The sequence below is a fragment of the Leopardus geoffroyi genome, chromosome D1 (assembly GCF_018350155.1).
Source record: "Leopardus geoffroyi isolate Oge1 chromosome D1, O.geoffroyi_Oge1_pat1.0, whole genome shotgun sequence".
NCBI lineage: Eukaryota > Metazoa > Chordata > Mammalia > Carnivora > Felidae > Leopardus > Leopardus geoffroyi.
Window position 1 is genome coordinate 108,423,858 of NC_059329.1, and position 5,971 is coordinate 108,429,828.

Genomic DNA, 5,971 nt, shown 5'->3' on the forward strand with positions numbered 1-5,971 from the left:
CTCTGACCTTGCCCTGCTCACGCCCTCTCTCGCTTTCTCAAAAATAAATAAAAGTTTTTAAAAAATTAAAAAAAAAAACACTGATAAAAAAAGAGTTGAGGTCCAAATAATATAAAGAATGGAAACCAGAAATAACCACAGACACAGCAGAGGTTTTAAAATAATATAAATAGAGTAGGTGGAATTTTTATGGCAATACATTGGAAAACTTAGGTGAAATGGACAATTTCTGGAAAATAAAAGATGTGCTAAAACCGAGAACAAAAATAGACCAATAAATGTTTTTAAGATGAGTCAGTAGTTAACTATCTCCATTCCTCCTCCTGAGATACAGACAACACAGACTTTATCAGGCCCAGAGGGTTAACAAGCTCAGGACTGTAAAACTCTCAATTCTTCTCCAAATGGACCTAAAATTTCAATCTAGATCAAAAAGGTTTTTTGGTGGAATTGTATATTCCACTGCTTTTAAAATGTATATATACAATCTGGGTGCCGGGGTGGCTCAGTCGGTTAAGCGTCTGACTGCGGCTCGGGTCATGATCTCACGGTTCATGGGTTCGAGCCCTGCGTCGGGCTTTGTGCTGACAGCTCAGAGCTCAGAGCCTGCTTCGGATTCTGTGTCTCCCCCTCTCTGCCCCTCCCCTGCTCATGCTCTGTCTCTCAATAATAAATAAACATTTAAAAAAATTTTTAAAAAAAGGATAAATTGAGTTCAGTGTCACTGCCATGAAAAGTTGTCCACCCTATGTTATTATGGAAAAAAGAGATTGTATAATGGTTATACAGTAAGATTTCAGTTTTGTGAACCGAGGGGGAAAAAATCCCTTAAAATATCCGCAGGAATATTCACCAACGAGTCCTGGTGGTGATGTGGGTGGAAGGTAGCGATAGGATTGTGTCTGTGTTTATGGGTTAGACATTTCTGTAAGGTTTGAATTTTTCACCAAGAAAGGGGATTCCTTTCATACACAGAAAAATAAATAAAGATTTAAAAACAAAGGCAGTAGCAATTCCAGGTCGCTGGGAGCTGGGTGGCCAGGTGAGCCTGAAGCTTCGTGGAGAAGGGCACCATTGACAATCTGGAGGACAAGCAGCCTTCAGATCAGAGACTCGAGCCGCCTGCCCACAGGCACATCCGACCCTGGGTTGAGTTTTGTTTGACCTGCGCAGCACTGACAATTTTTATAAATTAGTCGTCGTTGCTTAAAATATATGATTTCGCACAAGAAGTAAGGATTCCTGGCTTCTCCAGGAGCCTCACGGGGCCCACCTCCCCAGTGAGAGCTGCTTCCCGTCCCCAGCGGCCAAGTTCACTGTTGCGCATTACCTGTCCCAGCTCCTTGGGCATTGGCTTCCTTACCTGAGGCAGGCGTCGAAATGGAGACAATTCTCGGCACTCCTTGACGAGCGCTGCCCACTCCTCAACTCAGCTGGGTATCGGCTCCAGGGGGCACACGTCAGGAATTCCTCCCATCATTTATCTGACACGCATTTATTCAATTCTGTTTCTTCTATGGAGCCCCTGCCCGTGTGAAAAGGAATGAAAGGAAACCTCATTAGAAGGGAGCCAGGAGGCCAGCAGGGGGAGCTCTCACGCCCAACATTAGCTGTCAACTGCGGAGCCAAAGGGGAGGGAAGGAACTCGAGGAGCGGATAGGTACTACTTTTACTTACCATCCCAGCGGGAGGAAGGCACATTTCTTCTTCCTCCAGCCACAGCCCAGCCAAGGACAGACAGTCACAGCTCAGCCACTGAGAAGCCACCATACGTCAAGCTCCCCGTTTATGACTCCCGACGCCCCACTTGCCTCTATCAAAGAATGGTCCTCTCCTTTGTTCGGGGACTTGCCTGCGGTTTTACCGTGGCAGCTGGCTCGTCTCAGATTGTAAATTCTCAGCGATTCCCGAGCAAGCCCATCCTTTGCTGGGAAAACAGCTGGCTGTGCCAGATGATGCCACATGGGGGAGAAAAGAGTTGTGCGCTTCACTCAGCCTTGCCCAAACTGCAAAACGGTGAGGAATGAAACGGCGGTTGTTGGTGCAAACCTTTAGGTTTTAGGGTGGTTTGTTTCACAGCGATAGACGGCCCAAACAGTGGGCATCATACCCGGTTTGTCTCCCTGTTCCCAGCCCCAGGTCCAGGGCCTGGTGGACCCTCAGTAAATATTGAAGGAGTAAATAAGCAAACGTTTGGGTAGATGAATAGATGGGTGGATACGTGCATTGTCTTGGGCCTGATGGCCCTGAAGTGGTCGGTTCTGGCCGAATCAGGGACACAGAAGGCAGCAGCTTCGTGGAGAAGCAAGGGGACAGTCCCTGTTGCGATTGTTTGAAATCATTTCCTGCACAGGGTTCCAGTCAGAGCCACTTGAGGTGGCATACCACAGGCAGTGGGGACGCGGCTGTTCCAGTGAGATGACACTGCCATCCAGGGGCCTGGAAGGCTCCTCAGTGTCCTGGTTTGGGAAGCCCAGGGACAGAAGGAATACCTGGGGGGGGGGGGGGCTCTATTTCACTGGGTTCCAGAGTTAAGTCTCACGTGGTTGCCACGGAACAGCTGAAGCATATGTGGTTTTGTTGTTGTTGTTGTTTTGCTCTGTTTGGCTTCGTTTTATCATTCCGACCTCTGCAGTCCAAGAAGGCAGCTGGAAGGAGCCTGGGACAGCTGCCACGTGAGCCAGATGGCTACACCCGCTTCCACTCCCTGCTCTGACAAAGGCCTTCCCAACCGGACATTCGGATTCCCGCGTGGTCGGCTTCAGCCCGCCTCCCCCCCCCACCCATCGTCATCCACTTTGTGTTGTCGTCAAGCTCACTTTGTCCTCGTGCCACCCAACTCTGCTGGTCTCTTTGGCAAAGGTCTCTTCTCTATGCGTTTCTTCTCCCGTTTGCCCGGAAAATCCCTAGGGCTCGTCTGAGACACTGCCAAGCATCGGCTGTAAACCCAAATGAATCTCTCCCTCCTCTTGGTGCCCGTGGCACCGAGCCGGCGTGAACACAATCTCATATGACCCCATATTGTAATTGCTCCCGCGTCTGTGGCCTCCGTCGGCGCAGGGTTTGGAATAATGAAAACTGCTCCCCTGTGGATGCTGCAAATCGTAAGGATTATCACACAGCCCATGTGTGCTGGGCTCCGACTGGATGCCGGGCGTGGTTTTAATTCTTACAACGGCCCCACGAGCCAGGTTCTGTGATCATGCGTGGTTCATGGACGAGGAGACCGAGGTACAGAAAGGCTGAGCAACTCGCCCGAGCTTTGCAGAGCTGCTAGGGAAAGACAGTCAGCCCCGAAGCCCAGGCAGGGTGGCCCCCTAGCCCTGTTCTCACCCCTTTTACTTTATACCTTGTCCATTTTCCCAATCCCTGTCCTGTGACAAGCTGCCGTCGTTTTTTGTTTGTTTGTTTGTTTGTTTTTTAAAGTAAACTCTAAGCTGAACGTGGGGTTTGAACTCATGACCCCAAGATCAAGAGTCGCATGCTCTACTGACTGAGCCAGCCAGGCACCCCGAGGTGCCATTTTATTTTATTTATTTATTTATTTATTTATTTATCTATCTATCAAATTATTTTTAAGTTTTTATTTATTTATTTAGAGAGAGAGAGAAGGAAAGAACAAGTGGGGGAGGGGCAGAGAGAGGGGGACAGAGGATCTGAAGCAGGCTCCGTGCTGACAGCAGAGAGCTCGACGCGGGGCTTGAACATACGAACTCGGAGATGGTGACCTGAGCCAAAGCCGGATGCTTAATTGACTGAGCTGCCCAGGCGCCCCGCAAGTTGCCATTTTATTGCTGAGAAAGTAAAAGCTCAGAGAGGCTAGGGAACTTAGCCAGAGTCACCCTGCTGGGTGTCTCTGAGTCCTGGCTGAGCCAGGACTCTGTCTGGTTCCCCAATGCACCTTAGCACTTCTTGTGAGCCAACAGGCCCCACCGTCCGGACCCAGGTCCCCCGGGGCCTGTGGTGAATTACGCCCCTAACCCAAGCAGTGTCTGGGCTAAGCCTTTCCTCACAGTCTCTGGGAAAAGCCAGGGAACGGTCACCACCAGGATAGACAGCCTGAGCGTCATCGGAGGGCAGAGCAGAGACCGGGAGCCATGTCGTAACTCTGAACACAGGTCCTGAGGGCATCTGTAAAGGGACGTAGAATACAGGGGTGGGCTAAGGACAGGTCCAGGGACAGCACCTCTTACACAAATGTACCAAAAAAGGTATTAGGGGTGGGGCACCTAGGTAGCTCAGTCAGTTAGGCATCCAGCTCAGGTCACGATCTCATGGTTTGTGGGTTCGAGCCCTGAATCAGGCTCTGTGCTGACAGTATGGAGCCTGCTTGGGATTCTCTCTCTCCCTCTCTCTCTGCCCCTCCCCTGTTTGTGCTCTCTCTCTCTCTCTCTCTCTTTCTCTCTCTCTCTAAAAAATAAATAAATAGGGGCGCCTGGGTGGCTCAGTCGGTTGAGCGTCGGACTTCGGCTCAGGTCATGATCTCGCAGTTTGTGGGTTCGAGCCCCACATCGGGCTCTGTGCTCACAGCTCAGAGCCTGGATCCTGCTTCAGATTCTGTGTCTCCTTCTCTCTCTGCCCCTCCGCCATTTGGGCTCCGTCTTTCTCTTTCTCTCTCAAAAATAAATAAACATTAAAAAAAAATAAACTTTAAAAAAAAAAAAGGAAAGTATTGGGGGCAATAAGGTGATGGCTTGGGCAATCAGTGAGCGCTCAGCCGATCAGCACACGTTTATAGGGCCTGTTATGTGCCAGGCACAGGGCTCTGTGCTGGGGGCTTGGTAGAGGACCAAAAGACACTTCCTGCCCTCATGAGCCTTCTCGCCTGGTGCAGGGAGTTTGGGACACACACTTTTCCTTCTGCCTCTCTCCCATCAGAATGGACGGGGTTTCCCTCCTGCCGTTCATTCAGTCTTTTCTTTATCCAACAAGTATGTACTGAGTGCCCACCATGAGCCAGGCCTTGTTCTCAGTGTGGAGAACGCATTAGTGAGCAAAACAGATAAAGGTCCCACCTCGTGGAGCTTCCGGTCGATAGGCAACAAAGAAACGAGGAAACACATAGAGAAGTGTTGACTTTGGGAAATGAGGAGGGGAGGGGAGGGGGAGCAGATGAGGAGGACCCAGAGGGTCTGAAAGGAGGAGAGACAGTCCTTCTATCCCTGCAGAAGGTGTACGCAGAGATGTGGGCTCGGGAGATCCAGGAGGACAAAGGAATGAGCGTGGGAGGTTGGAGGCTCGAGAAGTCACGACCAGTTATCTCAGAAAGAGGGACAGCGGGGGTGGGGGGCACCTGGGTGGTTCAGTCGGTTAAGCTTCCGACTTTGGCTCTGGTCATGATCTCATGGTCTGTGGGTTCAAGCCCCATGTCAGGCTCTGTACTGACAGCTCAGAGCCTGAAGCCTGCTTTGGATTCTGTGTCTCCCTCTCTCTCTCTCTCTCTGACCCTCCCCCACTCTCTCTCTCTCTCTCTCTCTCTCTCAAAAATAAATAAACATTAAAAAAAAAAAAAAAAAAAAAAAAGAGGGATGGGATCCACACAGACAAACACAGGAGAATGTAAGGAGGTGTGTGCCCAGAGACTCCCGTGGCCCAAGTTCACAGTCAAACAGCCTTCTGCTTATCCTATTTGCTTCTCCTCAGGTGCAGGTACCTCGTAGGCGGGTGAATGGGTTCAGCCAGGGCGTGGTGCTTCTGGGATGTGTCCATGCGTTCTGGATACTCCTCTAGGCAAGAGGCGGCCCCTAATTCTCCTCCCCTTGAGTGGGCGCTGGGCTGGGTCATTCACTTCTAATGAGTAAATGGTGGCTGAAAAATGTGACATCCAGTCACAAGGGGCACTTTGGCTTCCTGCTTGCCCTCTGTCTTGAGTCACTCACTCTGGGGGAAGCCACTTGCCATGGCGTGCAGACAACGCAGGAAGGACCACAGGGTCAGAGCTGAGGCCCTGCAGCCCACAGCCATGAGAGTG

General features: G+C 50.6%; 1 long non-coding RNA gene across 1 annotated transcript; it reads left to right on the forward strand.

The window, feature by feature from the left end:
• Nucleotides 1–632: 632 nt before the first annotated feature.
• Nucleotides 633–3,441, forward strand: LOC123601938. Its single transcript, XR_006714294.1, has 2 exons — nt 633–2,016; nt 2,636–3,441. It is a non-coding gene; the product is annotated as an uncharacterized LOC123601938 (long non-coding RNA).
• The last annotated feature ends 2,530 nt before the right edge of the window (nt 3,442–5,971 follow it).